At 33.0% G+C, this 17,650-nt stretch overlaps 1 protein-coding gene across 2 annotated transcripts in view; it reads left to right on the forward strand.

Moving 5' to 3' along the window:
* zfpm2a (zinc finger protein, FOG family member 2a) overlaps positions 1 to 17,650 on the forward strand; it is a 438,175-nt gene that overhangs the window by 89,010 nt on the left and 331,515 nt on the right. The window lies entirely within an intron of this gene.

The following is a 17,650-nucleotide window of genomic DNA, read 5'->3' on the forward strand; positions in this document are numbered from 1 at the left end:
GTCACTTCCTAATTAACTGGCGCCAAATATCAACAGTAAAAACGAAATTTGCTGTGACGAGAAGCTGTGTGAATCATTTCTTTATTTAATAAATTATTGCGCCTCAGAAGACGATCCTGACACGCAGTAAATGTGTGGTGTTTGAAGGTGTGAGACGAGGAGCACAGACGCTCTGTATAATACAACACTAATATTGAAATGATCATTGCATTTTAGAATGACCAAAACAACATTGCAGATGTTTTACAATGTGCTCAGCCTGCCGGTTTGTCCATTTGCACACATTTTTATCATCACATGATCTCTTATAAAACAATTACATAACTTTTTTAATGCACGTACTGGAATTTGTACGGTAAAAGTGTTTCCCTCATAGTTTATGCGCATCTTTTCTTATCGAAAAAAAGTTTATCCTACTCAATTATGCGCATATGTATTTTCATGCACATTTTAAAAACATTTTTATAAGCTTTTATACTTGGAAACACGAGTAACTGTGCAGATAAATATCAAATATCATATAATCGTAAATTAGAAAAGGTTTGTTCAGTTAAATTCAGCAATAAATATTCAGCAATAATTGTTCAGTACTGATAGCAGAGCCGTTAACATCAGAGCTTATCGATAGTTCGGTCTTTTATAATGTAGCACCGATACCGACAAAGTACAGTTTCGGTACCCATCCCTAGCAACCACTTCCCTTAAAATGAGTAAAAATAATAGTAAAAAAATAATAAGTCATATGTTTGTGTAGTTAAAAAGCTAATAGTTCATATTACTTGCATAAAGGATAAATATTGCACACCCATAACCACATATGATGACCATATATTTGATGCTTTTGTACCGAAGTAAACTTTAAGGAACTGTAATTGTGGAATCAGACGTCTCTCTCCTTAAGAAATCTTCAGCAAAAGTGGGATTTTATTTTTTTAATGAAGAGAAACGCGATCTGAATTTATAATGCAACATAACCCACATCTATTGAACATCAGCCTGAATCGCTGGACTTACAGAAACACAGTCTTTATGTGATCCTGGAGGGTTTGTAAGTGCAGTAATGTGCGAATGTAATGCACCGCGGCTTGTTTGAAAGGGCTGGAATCAAGGACGTGTCCTGTCCGGCTCATAGAAGGTTTAATCATAATGATCTTCATGTCCATTCATTTTCTCAGGCTTTCCTGAAGATTAGCTCCTTGTGCCAGTCAGAAATGTACATTTGAAAGGACTTTAATGAATGTAGTAAAATGACTTTCACTACATTATCTCCAAACAAAACGGCCCCCTGTTAGATAGCAGCTCCACTGAGAAGATTGCACACTTCTATCTGTGTTTTAAAAGAGTTTTCTTTTTCCCCCTCACATACCTCTCTTTGTTTCCTTCTCTCTGACTTTCTTTCGCTTCAGCAGTTTAAGAGATCGAGAAAGAGAGATATAAACTTTGGGAATTTTTATTTCACACGATTTTTTTTTCAGAGGTTCAAAGGCTTTTCTGATAGGTGCTGTGTAATGATACAGTCTGACTGGATATTTTTAAAGCAAATGCCGGTGCATGATGAGTGGATTCGAGCTCATCTAAATGATTAAGGTTTGACTGGTTGTAATGCCTAGTAAATTGCTACTGGTAAATGCCAAAACTTGAATCATGGATACAAAAATGTTTTCTGCATTGATTTGCTATTCTTATTACCATTAATCAAAAGAAAAAGCAAAAAAACAAAATCACAGTTTAAAAATTTGGGCCAGAAGGAAGAATATTTTTAAATACTTATTTTCTATTTTGGTGGCCGTTCATGTGAAGCCTTGGTTTTTGTGGTGTTGTAGTTCTTTATTTCGCTAGTCCAAATGTAATTTGCGGTATTACAACTACAAATGAGACCAACATGCAATAGCCAATCAGCTTTCAGTTATTGAACTCGAATGTGACGTCATTGCAGTGTTTGCGCAGGTTCGCTTTGGGTGCGTGCGACATGATTTTGGCTGGCGGAGCACACACAAAATATTTTGAGACTCGAGCGAACAGTTTGAGCGGCGCTATGTTTGATTTGAGTTGAATATGAATCACTTTAAAGAGATTTTGTCTGAAATAGGTACGACTGTACAGACATCTTTGTGACCCGTTCATGCATGATCATAAGGAGAACCAGATAAACAATAATTCTTGGCTAGAAATTGCAACAGCCGAGGGAAAGGAAGAAAGTTTTTATTAAAAAGTTTGGAAAAACCTGAAGGATAAGTTTGTTAAAACCAAAAGAGGCCATGGCAAAAGTGGAGGCCCAGGTACACAATTACAGAAATATGTTTTTCCAACACTGATGCATTACAGTTTTGAATTTAAAACAATTTAATAGTTACAAAACTAAAATTAAGGAACAAATTATTGATAACTGGAAAGGAATGTTTGAACCTATCAGTTTACAATATACTGATGCCCTGTTTTTCTAGGCTTTATTGGTGATAATGTTCAGGAATGTTGGACCATTATTGCATTTTTAGCTTGTAGAGGACAGAAACTAGCCAGACAGTAATGTGTGAATTGTGGAGTGGGCAAAATAATAATATTAAAACGTTAATATTTTTTAGTAAGTGTACTTTTTTGCTTTTATTCTTTCCATAATAAAAAAATATAATTGTAGAGTAACCCATGTTCTGTTGTCATTAATATTTATCTTTAATTGGTAGAACTGTCCGAGATATAACCAATTTAAATAAATTTTTTTTTTTATTTAAAAAATCCTTATAATCATTATAATAAATGATAAATAATAAAAAATAATTAGTTTAAAAATCTTGAACGATGATGCATCTAACCTGTCTTCAGTACTGTTCAATTTGAATCAATTTATTTTACCACTAATTTTGTGATTTAACATTTTCTCTTTATGTGGATGCGTGTTTTTGATATTGTGATATGGGTCTTAAATTTAATAAATGCTCTTAAAAAGGTCTTTAAAAGTCTTAAATTTGACATTATGATATCTGCAGGAAACCCTGTTTTTTTCAAGTTAAATTGTGCCTGTAAATATTAAATACTTAAATTTAATATAAGTATAAGTAAGTGTAATCTGTGAAGGCATTAAGTCATTAAGATCGAGTTATTACAGATGCCCTAAATATATATATATATATATATATATATATATATATATATATATATATATATATATATATAACCTTCAGCGAAAATAGAAAGGCACACCGTTACTAGTATTAAACTTTCCCCTTATATGACGTCAAAAGCGGCATTCTGAGAGAAGAAAAAAATCTATATGCTTCTGCATCCGCATTTCGCATGCATCTGAATGGAAGTGTAGCGTAACCAGGCCTTTATCGTGGAAGCGTGTTGATCCGGATCTGAAGTGTGAACGGGTCAGCGGCCGCGCAGTGACAGCGTGTGATTGCACATGTCTCCAGTGTTCAGGCTTGTGTGTGTGTGGGTCCGTACGCTTCCCTCTGGACTCTTTGTTCAGCACCTATCGGCATATCAGCAGAGAGTCCTTCAGCCCGGGCCTCTAATGCACCATGTATGGCTTTGTAGAAGCAGCCAGGATTGTGGGCAGTGCTGGGCAGCAGGATCGCTGCAGGCCTTCTCTGCAGTCAGTGGATTAGAGGTGGCCTGCTTTCACGCACACACACATACACAAACACGCACACGCACACACACCGGTGTGAAATCGGGCTCTGCTCTCCTCTCCTCAAATGCTAAAGCCTCTTCCCGACCATCTGTAAAATCCTCCAACTCTGTGTCTAAGTTGAGTTCTGAGTCCAATCTGCACTGCCAAAGCCTTGGAGAGAGAGAGATAGTTGAGTGACAATGGATAGAGAGAGAAGAAAAAAAAAGAGTGATTGAGGTTATGTTTGGAACGGCATACCTAGTGCTTGCTACACACAGTATATACTGTATAGTGCCTAGTTTGGATATCAGAAGTATCAATGCTTTTCTATGAAGAGGGATGATAATAGTTCTTCTGTGTTAGTGTTGTGGATTTGATCTTTGTTGGGAAATACTTTGAGGGCTGCAGGAGGCTGCTTTTTATTTAATTTGCATATTCAATGTTATTGTTTTTTATTTTATATTCGAAGGTCGTTAGTTGCCACCCTTTTTCTAATTCTATAAAGCATTACAAGCTATGAAGCAAAACAACCAGCTAAAAGTAGGTTTGAAGCAAAGAAGTATAGTATTTGATAATGTGATAAGTCAAAGGCACTTACCAGTGTTACTAAATGAAAGAACTCAAAGCTTTTTGAATCTATGTGTGTGTGTTCACATTAGATTTTAAGCATTCCAAAAAGACCTTTGATTCTGCACGTCGTCATGTTGGCCTTGAGGCTTTAGATTCCACTTCTGTTCACATTAGACTTTAGGAATGCAAAACTACTTTAGATTCCGCATGCATTTCCGTTACTTGCTGAATGCAAAATGACTTTATATTCCAGGAGTTCACATTAGTCTTGTAGCATGCAAAATGTCTTCAGATTCCACATGAAATCACATTAGACTTGAAGAATGCAAGATGACTTCAGATTCCACATGCATTCACATTAGACTTGAAGAATGCAAGATGACTTCAGATTCCACATGCATTCGCATTAGACTTGAAGAATGCAAGATGACTTCAGATTCCACATGCATTCGCATTAGACTTGAAGAATGCAAGATGACTTCAGATTCCACATGCATTCACATTAGACTTGAAGAATGCAAGATGACTTCAGATTCCACATGCATTCGCATTAGACTTGTAGCATGCAAACTGACTTCAGATTCCACATGCATTCACATTAGTTTTGTAACATGCAGAATGACTTTAGATTCCACATGCATTCACATTAGACTTGACGATTTCAAAATGACTTCAGATTCCACATGCATTCACATTAGACTTGAAGAATTCAAGTTGACTTCAGATTCCACTTCTGTTTACACTAGACTTGAAGAATGAAAAAATACCTCAGATTTTACGTGTTCACATTAGACTTGAAGAATGCAAAGTGACTTCAGATTCTACATGCATTGACAATAGTCTTGTAGCATGCAAAATGACTATAATTCCAGATGCGTTCACATTAGACTTGTAGCATGCAAATTGACTTCAGATTTCACATGCATTCACATTACTCTTGAGATTACACATGCATTCACATTAGACTTGATGAATGCGAAATTACTTCAGATACCAAATGCATTTACATGAAATTTAATGAATGCAAAATGACTTCATATTTCACATGTTCACATCACTTGATAAAGGCAAAATGACTTCAGATTCCACATGTGTTTACGTTAGACTTGATGAAGGCGAAATGACTTCAGATTCCACGTGTTTCTATTAGACTTGGAGAATGCAAACAAAATTCATATTCCACATGTTCACATTAGACTTGATGAAGGCAAAATTACTTCAGATTCCACATGCATTCACTTAACTTTAGTCATGAAGAGAGCAAAATGACTTCAGATTCCATATGTTCACATTAGACTTGATGAATCCAAAATGACTTCAGATTCAGCTATCAATATGGGTAAAAAGATTATGTCTGTATGACTTATCTTAAATAATCACTATTATATATATATATATTCAATAGATATATTAAATAGATAATAACTTATAATTGACAGATATAATGTATACTCCAGTGAAAAGCAGCAGACCTACGATGCAAACTGCAAAGCGAGCTTTTACAATGTTTGTAATTTTATATATACACTGTTTTTTTTTTTTAAGTCAGAAATTAACAGTTTAAAATGTTTATTTGTACCATTTACAGAGTGAGACATGTATTTTCTTCTTATACACATGCTTATCAGTGCATAATTTCGTTTGTATTGGCTCTATGTTTCATGATCTCCTCGAAATCTAGATCTGTGCTCTGAGACGAGCAGCTTAAACCAGTGTGGCGTCTTTTCAGACTCTCGCATCTATTTCACGGCGCTTTGGCAGTCAAGACTTCTTCTGTGGTTAAGCTGGGTGCATTTTTTCCATATTTTGACATTTGTAAGTCAATGGTAACACTCCTCAGCGTCAGCTCTCTCCGCAGCTGTGTCGAGAAGTGGAAGAAAAGAGTCTATCATAATCAGGACACAAATTATGTCCTCTGTCTTTTTTTTTGCTTTCGTTTGTTCTGTGGCTTTGGAGTTGAGATGCATGTCTAATCTCTGGTGATTGTGTGGCATTTCGGAGGGGGCTTTTGGGAGGAGGGGGTTGACTGGGGGAACATTGGCCTTCATCTCGGCCAACACATCAGCTTTCCATCCTTGATGTGAATCACGCTGTCGCCGGATTCATCAGAGATGGAACGTTGATTGCTTTTTGACGCCCCTCCAGCATGGACTCGGTCCTGCATACATCATCCAATTTGAACACACCCAAAGCTTGTGTGTGTGTGTATGTGTAATGTAGCCTTTTCTCCTTAAAGACTTTGTGCTCTGACAGCCTGTCTGTCTGTTTGTTTGTGTGTGTGTGTGTGTGTGTGTGGCAGTTGGGTCGATATTTTGTGTGGATTTTTGATTCTCAGTTAATTGCTGGACATTTTAATGGCAGATTTGTCCTCCTTGTAAGTGGAAGCAGAACGTGTTTGTCACATCTATCATCTGTCAAACATCTGAGGAAAAAATGTATCTGTTTTAAATCTAGTTAAAACTAGAGCTGGGTCTATGAAACAGTTTTTGAGTCACATATGAAACGAGTTATGTAATGCCTAGCCCTTTTTTTTACTTAAAGTGCTTTATTGAGTTGTTTTCACAGTTCTGTGGAAGCTTCTTGCTGCCATGGAATAAAAACACAGAATGAATTAATGAATTGATGATTGAATGACTTAATAAACCGTTAGATGGATGGATGGATGAATAAATGCATGAATCAATGGAAAAATTGATAGTTTAATGAATGCATAAATGAATCCATGAATAAATTGATGTATGAATGAATGAATGAATGAATGAATGAACGAATTGATGAATAAATGAATTTATTGATAGATGAATTTAATGTATTGAAAATGAATGAATCTCCAAATAAATGGATGAATGAGTAAAAGGATGTGTGAATAAAAGAATGGTTGGTTGGATGAATGGGTAAATTGATGAATGAATAAATAAATTTATGAATTAATATATAAATTATTGAATAAATAGATGGATGGATGCATAAAAATGGATGAATGAGTAAAAGGATATGTGAATGAATGGATGGATCAATGGATAAATTGAATGAATGAATAAATTTATGAATGCATAAATGGATGGATGGATGAATAAATCGATGGATGAATTGATAAATTGATGCATGAATAAATACATAAACAAATAAATAGATAAATGTGTGGATGAATGAATAAATGAACGAACGAACGAACGAACGAATGGATTGATGAATAAATAGACAAATTAATCATGGATATGTAAATGAATTAATTAAATGAATGCATGGATGAATTGATAAATTGATGATTGAATTAAATGGATGAATGGATAGGTGGTTGAATGAATAAATTGATGTATGAATGATAGATTGATGGATGAATGAATGAATAAATTGATGAATTGTGAAAATATGAATGAATGAATGAACAAACTCATTGAATTGATGAATAAATGGACAAATGAATAATAGATGTGAATTAATTAATTGAATGGATAGATGGATGAATGAATAATAAGTTGGTGGATGGATGGATGGTTGAATGGATGGATTAATGAATAAATTGATGGATGAACGAATGAATGAATAAATGAATGTGTGGATGAATTAATGAATGGAAGAATGAATGAATGAACGAACGAACAAATGAATGAATGAATGAATTAATGAATCGATAAATAAATAGACAAATGAATAATACAATATGTGAATGGATAAATTAATAGATGAATGAATAAATTGATGGATGGACGGTTGAATGAATGAATGGATAAATTGATTGATGGATAAATGAGTGAATAAAATGATGATAAATTTGAGAACTGTTGAATATTTGTTCAGTATTAGTACATTATACAGAAAGTAACAGTAATAGCAGGTAGTACACTTTTTTTTCCCCCATGCTAATCACAGCCCAAGTTTGACGCTTTCAACTGAAAGCACGTGTCGTCTGATTCTGCTGGTATTTAAGGACAGTTCAATTAGGAGAGGAGCAGAATTAGGTCAATACCACAGGGCTTAACAACAAACATCTGTTTTATTTTAAGAGTTGACCAATGGGACATTGAGCTTTGAATGAGTTCGAGAGCTTAATTCGAGTTTCCTCCTTCTAGTGTCCCCCAGGTATGCAAATGAGCTCTTTGTAATTGGTGGGCGTTACAAAGGGGAGGAGAATGGCTTAATTAGGCAGCACAAATGAGTGTGTGTTTAATAAAATCACTGCAGACAGATAGTGAGTCACGCCTCGATTATGAGAAGCACATCACGTAACAGAGTATAAGGCCTACTTTTGCAGGACAGCGTGAAATGATTGTAGTTTACACAAATGATATCATTATAAAACTTTTTATTAGTATCTGTGGGTTTGTATTTGCGTTGTTCCTTTAGGGGTTTTAACCCTTCATGCTTGCTTAAATACACTTGCTGTGATTAGATTCATTCTAAGGGGAAAGAGATGTTTCAGTGCTATCTAATCGAATGTAATATTTTAATTTATCTTATCTTATAAACGTAGATTGTGTTATTATATTTAAGTTATATTTAACTTAAATGCCATTCTATAAAACAAAATATCAGCTCTATTACTTTTTTCTGTTTTTTTTTTTTGGTCAAATTGTACATTTTTCAAAGATCACATATATTATTCAATCATTCAGCTTAGTCCCTTATTTGTCAGGGGTCACCACAGCGGAATGAACCGCCAACTATTCCAGCATATGTATTACGCAGCGGATGCACTACCAGTCACTACCCAGTAATGGGAAACACCCCACACTCATTCACGCACAGAGTCATACACTACGAGTAATTTTGTTTATCCAATTCATTTGCACCGCATGTTTTTGGACTATGGGGGAAACCGGAGCACCAGGAGGAAACCCACGCCAACACAGGGAGAAGATGTAAACTCCACACAGAAATGCCAACTGGTCCAGTCATGACTTGAACCAGCGACCTTCTTGCTGTGAGTCGCCAGTGCAAAACACTGAGCCACCGTGCCCCTTCATATTATATTACATTACTTAAATCAAATGAAGACGAAATATACTTATTTTATTTTACCTTTTTTATTTTATAAATGTAGCTTTATATTCTTATATTTAAGTTGTATCTAACTTAAAAATGATATCATATCAAAATATTAGCCTAGTAATTTCAATTTTTTTTCAGACAAAATGGCTTCACAAAAATCACATATTATATTATATTGTATTATATTATATTATATTATATTATATTATATTATATTATATTATATTATATTATATTATATTATATTATATTATATTATATTATACTATACTATACTATATATTATGTTATACTATACATATTATACTATACATATTATATTATACTATACTATACTATACTATATTATATTATATTATACTATACATATATTATACTATACTATATTATACTATACTATACTATATTATATTATACTATACTATACTATACTATACTATACTATACTATACTATACTATATCAAATGTCATGAAATTAAAATTTTAAATCCATATTTCAAATGAAGACAAAATGTATTTTTATTTTATTAAATAAATGTAGCTTTATATTATTGGAGCTATGTTATATTTGATATTGTATCAAACAAAATATTAGTCCAAAAAATGTATTTTTTCAGACAAAATATCTTCTACAGACAAAAACCAGCAGACCAAAGAACAGCTTTTTCCCTAGAGCTATCTCCTTTTTGAACTCTGCCCCCCACTGACTCTTTTACCCCCCTAATACACCTCCACACTCTCCTCATAACTTATACTTATCATAATCACTGCACTATTTAACATTTGCACATTTTTAATATTAAAAAATTGCACAATTCAAATGAAGACAAAATGTACTTTTATTTTATTAATTAATGTAATTTTATTTTATTTTATAAATGTAGCTTTGTATTATTATATTTAAGTTATATTTAACTTAAATATGATATTGTATCAAACAAAAAATTATCCCTAGTAATTTCTTTACATTTTTATTTTTTTTTTAGACAAAATATCTACATTTTATCAGGAAGAAAAATTATATTATATTATATTATATTATATTATATTATATTATATTATATTATATTATATTATATTATATTATATTATATTATATTATATTATATCAAATGTTATAAAATTTTTATTTAAAAAACCTTATTTCAAATGATGAGAAAATATACTTTTATTTCATTTTATAAATGTAGTTTTATATTATTAAATTTAAGATATATTTAACTTAAAAATAATATTGTATCAAAACAAATTAGCCGTAGTAATTTTTTTAATGTTTTTATTCTTTTCAGACAAAATACCTACAGTTTATCAGAAAAACAAATCACATATATTATGTTATTCATTCATTTATTCATTCATTTTTCTTTTGGCTTTGTCCCTTTATTAATCTGGGGTCACCACAGGGGAATGAACTGCCAACTTATAGGTTTTACGCAGCGGATGCCCTTCCAGCTGCAATCCATCATTTACAAACATACACTACGGACAATTTAGCCTACCCAATTCACCTGTACCGCATGTCTTTGGACTTGTGGGGGAAACCGGAACACCTGGAGGAAACCCATGCGAACACTGGGAGAACATGCAAATTTAATTTAATTTAATTTAGTTTTGTTTAATTTAATTTAATTTAATTTTATTTATTTTATTTTATTTTATTTTATTTTATTTTATTTTATTTTATTTTATTATTTTTATATTATATTAAATCAAATTAAGATCTTATTTTTTTTTATTAATGTAGTTTTATATTATTATAGTTAAGTTATATTTAACTTAAAAGTGCCAATTTTTATAGCAAACAAAATATTAGCCCTAGCAATGTTTTTCAGGGTTTTTATTTTCAGTCAACATTTTTTTCAGAGATGAAAATCACAATACATTTTGTTACGTTAAACTCAAATCAAATGTAATGAAAAAAAAATTTCAATCCATATTTCAAATGAAGACAAAATGTACTTTAATTTCTCCTTTATTTTGACAATTTTTTCTGATTTGTTTGTTTGTTACACTTTCTAAATCTCTTCCATTATGAAATATTAAAGTGTGACTGCACAATTCCAAATCCGAAGCAGTGCAGGTCATTTGGACATTATTCACCCGCTATCTCAGGAATACTGACTATCCTCAGACATCTGACATGCTGCTTTTTGCATACTTTGTATAGCAGATCCACATATTCAGAAACAGGGCTCGACTGGTTAAAAGCCATTGCAAAAATGCCTCAGAAAAGCGAAGTTCGATCAGAGTTCGTTTTATGCAGATGCCATTTGGTTTGGTGCTTTGTTATCAAATGTGATGATCGCGCATTTTTAAGTGTGGCTTAAGTGTCCAGATAGTTTTCGGAGGGCAAAGTCTACGTGTCTCGGGTCTGCTGCTAAAAGCTTTTACAGGTTTTTTCAGGAGCACAGGTGCTGTTTCTGGTGCTTAACGTGTTCGAAACGAACTCGGGGAAAAAATAATAACACAAAAGTGCAATATCGGCTTCACCAGGAATCATACTGCTGTTTCTCCTCTTAATCTCGACACTGATCTTAATTCCAATAAAACGTTTGCTTTTTTTCAGACCAGGAGGCACTCCAGTCGTGTTTCTGTGGTCATACTTTATTGAATATCATTTTAGATAAGAATATAATCCTTTCAGCCAGATGATGTATATTGACCAGCTTTTTTTTTATCAATAGTAGTGTACAAGGCTGGAGACCTTTTAAAGTGTAGAGTGAGTTTGTAACGGTTTGTGCTTGTGTGTCATTTCGTACTCTTGACTTCTGATCTATTGCAGTAAACACATATGATATGGTAGAAACTGGTTTCATTTGAAGATAATCACCTGTGGGCTGTGTATTGTCCTGGTTATGTGAGTTTATTTTTATCAAATAAAGCAACGATTTCTTCTGATTATGTGTGAGGGGGAGAAGATGAAGCTACAGTGGTATGGTAATATGTGAAATTGATTGACTGTGGTATCAGTAATGTTATGATGGTTTAACACTATAAATTTGCAGAAAACAGTACTGTAACTTATGGAGCTAATGATATGCCAAAACAATCTGAATTTAAATTGTGTTCATTTGAATTATTTACAATTGTAATTTAGTAAAACAGAATTTTTATATGCTGTTAAAAGTTTAGAATTAGAATTTCGACTTTAAGCCAGTGATCATGAAGCAACATTGTCCACGAGTTTAATTTTACATTGGGCTATATGTAGATTTAAAAACACCTTTTTTTTTTTTTACCTATTTCCATACTACATACTACATGTTCTGAATTTTTTCATGTTGAAAACTTGAAACTATATTTTTACAATATCTGTATTTTTACATATCTGCAGTCTGTGGATTCAGAACATAAAAATGTTTTTGAAAATACCTCTATAAAAATCTATGAAAATTCAATTGTCTTAAATGTCAGTGCTCGATATCCAAGTTATGAAATTCAAATTCAAATTAAGAAATTCAAATTTAAGAAATTCAAATTTAAATCAACTTTTAACAGCATATAAAAATTCACATTGACTAAATTACAATTGCCAATAATTCAAATGAACACAATTCAAATTCAGATTGTTTTGGCATATTATTAGCTCCATAGTAACTAGGCCTGCAGCAAGAGTTGATTACACCAGTGTTTCCCAACCCTGTTCCTGAAGGCACACCAACAGTCCACATTTTCAACCTCGCCCTAATCAAACACAAATGAATCAACTCATCAGAACATTAGAAGAGGCTCCAAAACCTGAAGTTAATGGGTCAGATAAGAGAAACACCAAAAATATGTACTGTTAGTGTGCCTCCAGGAACATAGTTGGGAAACACTGGATTACACTATTCCACTTAGAAACTTTTATTTTGGTTTGTTTTCGAGCATTGCATCAGTGGAATTTGATATCACAATCTGTTAGAGAATCTTTTAAGTATAATTTAAAGAAATGGCTTCTGAATAATCAACATTGTGAACAGTAGGTTTTTTGCTATTGTTGTTGTTTTTTGTCATTCATTTGAGTATTGTTTATAGTTTGAATTTGTATTTTTATTGGTATCTGCTTGTTAAGTGTGACGTCACGCGAAGCAGCTTCCGGGTCCAAGTGCTCTATCAAACTGTATGGGGAGACACATGAAATGCTAATAATAAATGTTTACTAAGCGATGTAATTCTTTTGAAAATCACGATCGCAATATATATGTCCATGTCTAATATCTGATGGCCAGAAAGTGATAAATTTTCTATAAATTGTTAAAATTTTTGTATTTGTGATGTGTGATATGATGATATTATGGTCATAAACGAATATTTTCTCAGTTCAAATAAGTGGTGGCTTGGACCCAGAAACAGTATTACATACGTCACCAACACATCACTACTTAACAAGCGGATAGGCATTTAACATCTTTGGCCTAATTTGGGTACATTCATGTTCTTGAGGAATGTTGATTAATGTACACCTTGTTTTGAAATAAATAAACACGTATATAAAATATCTAACAGTAAGATTCCACTATTGACCAATTATTCGACCAATTATTTGGGTTGTATAAGGAAGGGCTGTGCAATTAATCGAAAACTGCTCTTAAAGTGACAGCGCGCAATATTCCTGTTGCAAACTGTTTTTATCATTAACCAAACAACAAAAGGACAAAATCACTCACTGCTCCAGACTGAAGGACTTTTGTAGCTATAATTAAAGTTTTTCTTACAGTGAAGATGCTTAAAGCACAGTTTGTTTCATATTTTTATTCTGTTGTATTTATTTCCCTTTCCTTATTTACAGAGAGGAAAATTACTATATATAGTTGAAGTCAGAATTATGAGCCCCCCGTTTCCCCCCAATTTCTGTTTTTTTCAACCCATTTCTAAACATTTCTAAAAACGGATTTCTGTTATCTTTGCTGTGATGACAGCACATAATATTTTACTGGTTATTAAAAAAAAAAAAACAAGCATTCAGATTAAAGTGTGATTCAAAGGCTTAATTAGAGTAATTAGGCAAGTAATTTTATAACAGTAGTTTCTTCTGCAGACAATCAAAAAATATATTGCTTAAGGGGGCTAATAATGTTGACCTTAAAATAGGTTTCAAAGTACTTAAACCTTCTTTTATTCTAGCTGAAATAAAACAAATAAGACTTTCTCCAGAAGAAAAATATCCTAGGAAATACTGTGAAAAAATCCTTGCCCTGTTATATTATTCAAAAAAAAAAAAAAAAAAAAAAAATTCACAGGAGGGCTAATAATTTTGACTTCAACTGATAATTGTTTTGAATCGTGATTACAATTATGACCAAAATAATCCTAATTATGATTTTTCCCATCTTCGAGTAGCTCTAATGTAAGGCCTATAGTCACATCCTTTGTTGTTCATAAGCCTTTGTGTCAGTGGGTTTGTGGCTTTGTGTATTTGTGTATAAATTATTAATTTATTAAATAATATACATCTATGACCATATTATTAATATTTATTGTGCATAAAATATAGAAAATTTTGTAGAAATGTATTAAAAGTGCATGGGAGTTGGTCTGCATCTTGTTTGACAGTAAGATTATTTTTTAATTACGACACTAAAAAAGTTCTTGCTCCCTAAATTGTTTTGTTGAATCAAAGGAAAGTTTATAGTCATCTCAACTTACATCAATTAAGCTGATAAGTTAAACTTGTATGTATAACTAAGAAAATGTAGTTGAAACCTGATTAACTCATTAATATTAGTTAAAGAAACAAAACAAATGTTTTTATGAAATCTTTTTGTGATATGTTTTACCATGTTTCACAGTTGTAATTTATTGATAACAAAAAAGGCACATTTTTATTTGAAAATAAATTGGTCTGTACTTGAACAGACAGACACAAACTCACAAATATATACACTGTATTTTACTGTATTGTGCGACAGTAAAAAAAAAAAAAGGTTCATAATGCAATGCTTCGGTTTAAAAAGGGTGTATCAGATAAAAGTTGGCATTTATGTCACAGTGCATCATTCTTAACATACTTGCATTGGGGAAAATTGATTCATGCAGTACACTTTTAGGAGCTGTTCGCACAGAATGTGTTTCTCCTTTCCAACGTACAACTTTTTCTATAGTTTTTCAAAATTGGAAGTTTGTGAGCATTACACTTGCTTCTCATGTTTGCTTGTGAGCGCTGTGTTTTTTAGGCGCCGTATCCAGTTGAAAGAACTTCAACTTTAATGCACAGCTCATCACTGTTAGTTCCACAGTATAGTGGACCAATCAAAAGAACTCTGAGGCGGGGAAACCACTGCAAGTGGTGCTTTGTGGCAGTGTCCGGATACCCTCATGCTTTTTTTCAGATCATCCAGAACCATTTGCATCTTGCATGTTCAGAAACATTTAGACACATTCGGTGTGAACGAGCCCTTTTTGTATTGAAGTGACCAATGCTTTAGGTTTCCAGTCTAAACTGTTTCTCAGGCACGTTCTGTCATCAATGCTGCTGCGTGAACGTGATGTATCACAACATTGCGGAGACCATGTCCACTTGGCTTCAGGATGAATGTGATGAACTGACTGAATGCAATAGAATTGTGGGATAATCGCTAAAATATTTGTTGTTAACGTTAAATATGCCTTCTGAAAATTTTAAACCTACATATACTATATAATGTGTACTAAGAGTTACGGAAATTGCTGCAGTCATGGTACAGCAGTAACGTTTCTTGATTATTACGCCAGAATGAGTGTAAAGTTTCTATAACCATATCAGCCCAGCAAATAGCACATGATGTAACTTCTGTAACTAAAAAAATAGCACCATAGTACATGATGTAACTTCAGAAGAGTCAAGTTTTAAATAGGAAAATTATCGAAACTCTAGATGCTAATGGTCTAATCCGTTTCAATGACCTATGCTAAGCTAAGCTAAAAATGCTTCTGTCAGACCCAGAGATTGGCTGAATAGATATAAAAATGGTCAATCTAAACATTTTAACCCTAGGGGAGTTGTGAAATGAGCCTATTTTTTAAAAAAGTGGAGTGTTTCTTTAAGCACACTCTTGTCTGATAATATAATAATAATTCATTGTACTCAATAACTGTTTTTGTACCGTGCTTTTAAATAATGGAAAGTATAGCAAATGGAGCCTCTATGGCTGAGTTTGATGGAGTTGACCAGTTCTTAGAGTTGGCTTGAGATTGAGATCCAGATTGGAGAAGTTGTTGATGGCAGATGTCCTCCTGAAAGCCCACACTGAGGTGACATCTCACCCCAAAACTTCACCCGGGAGGAGGTCAGAATGTGTGTTTTCCTCCAATTTACATCAAAATCTGTTCAGCAAGGCCTTCTGTAGTCATGGTGTAACCCTGCTCGCACCTGCTCATATCCTCTTACTGTATCTCTGTTTTCCTCTTTTATGCCACTGTTTGATCCGTAAGACCTGGCTGGCATTAAGCGATGCAACCTGAAATTCGCAGTATTGGTTTGTGTGCAGCACGCATCTTTGTGGATTTTGAGCTTTTTTCTAATGCCGTTATCCTGTGTTTCGGAGCACTGCCGTTCTTCTCGCTTGTAGACCCGGTGTGTTTTATCAGCACCAGATGAGCGTTGACTTCAGCCTTTCAATGTATGCTAGAAAGAGAGCTAGGAACTAATGAGAGCCATAAAGCACCTACTGGATAAATAATTAGGCTGCTTCACAAAAATCCTGCCTTAAAGGAAAAAAAAAAAAACTTTCTTTTTCTTCTGAAGTCAACAGTGTCAGTGAGTTCTAGGGTGTTTTTCCCACTTTATTTCTTCTGTAGAGGATTTTCTGAATCCTCTGAAGGTTGACTGCATTGAATTATGAAAGTTTATCACTAACAAATGCAGAGGTAATCTGAATATCCACAACTCTGGATAATCAAGCAGAGAAATATTTTCCTTCGACATTAATGATATTAGATTTTTATTGCAGTATTTTTATTTTTTTTTACTGATAAATATTGTCAATAAAGATTCATTAAATGCACTAATTTATTTCTATTATGAATTATCTGTAAAAAAGCCACAATTAATGATCTTTTTAGTGATGACTTTTTGTTAAATTCGTAATATGCTTTGTTTATAAGTATTTTTAGACATTTTTATGACTTTTTATAGAGCTAAGAGAACATAGATGCACATTAAGGTGCAGAAACTGTGTGTTTTTGTTAAAAAAAACTTGAAATCAACAGTATCAGTTTGTATTATGAATGTTCTGTCATGAAAAGCTATCAAAGATCTTTTCAATGATAACTTTTTGTTAAATTCAGAATATGCTTTCGTTATAAGTAGACATTTTTAAAGATTTTTTAGAGGTAAAAAAAATAGATGCACATTAATGAGGTAATATACATAAAGAGCGTATTTTCATTGTAAAATAACTATGAATCAACAGTGTCAGTGATTTCGGAGGTGTGTTTTTTCCCCTCTTTTTTTCATTTACTGTAGAGGATTTTCAGAAGGCTCTGAAGGTTGCCTGCCTTGAATAATGAATGTG

Source organism: Danio aesculapii, chromosome 16 (genome assembly GCF_903798145.1).
Source record: "Danio aesculapii chromosome 16, fDanAes4.1, whole genome shotgun sequence".
NCBI classification, from domain to species: Eukaryota; Metazoa; Chordata; class Actinopteri; order Cypriniformes; family Danionidae; genus Danio; species Danio aesculapii.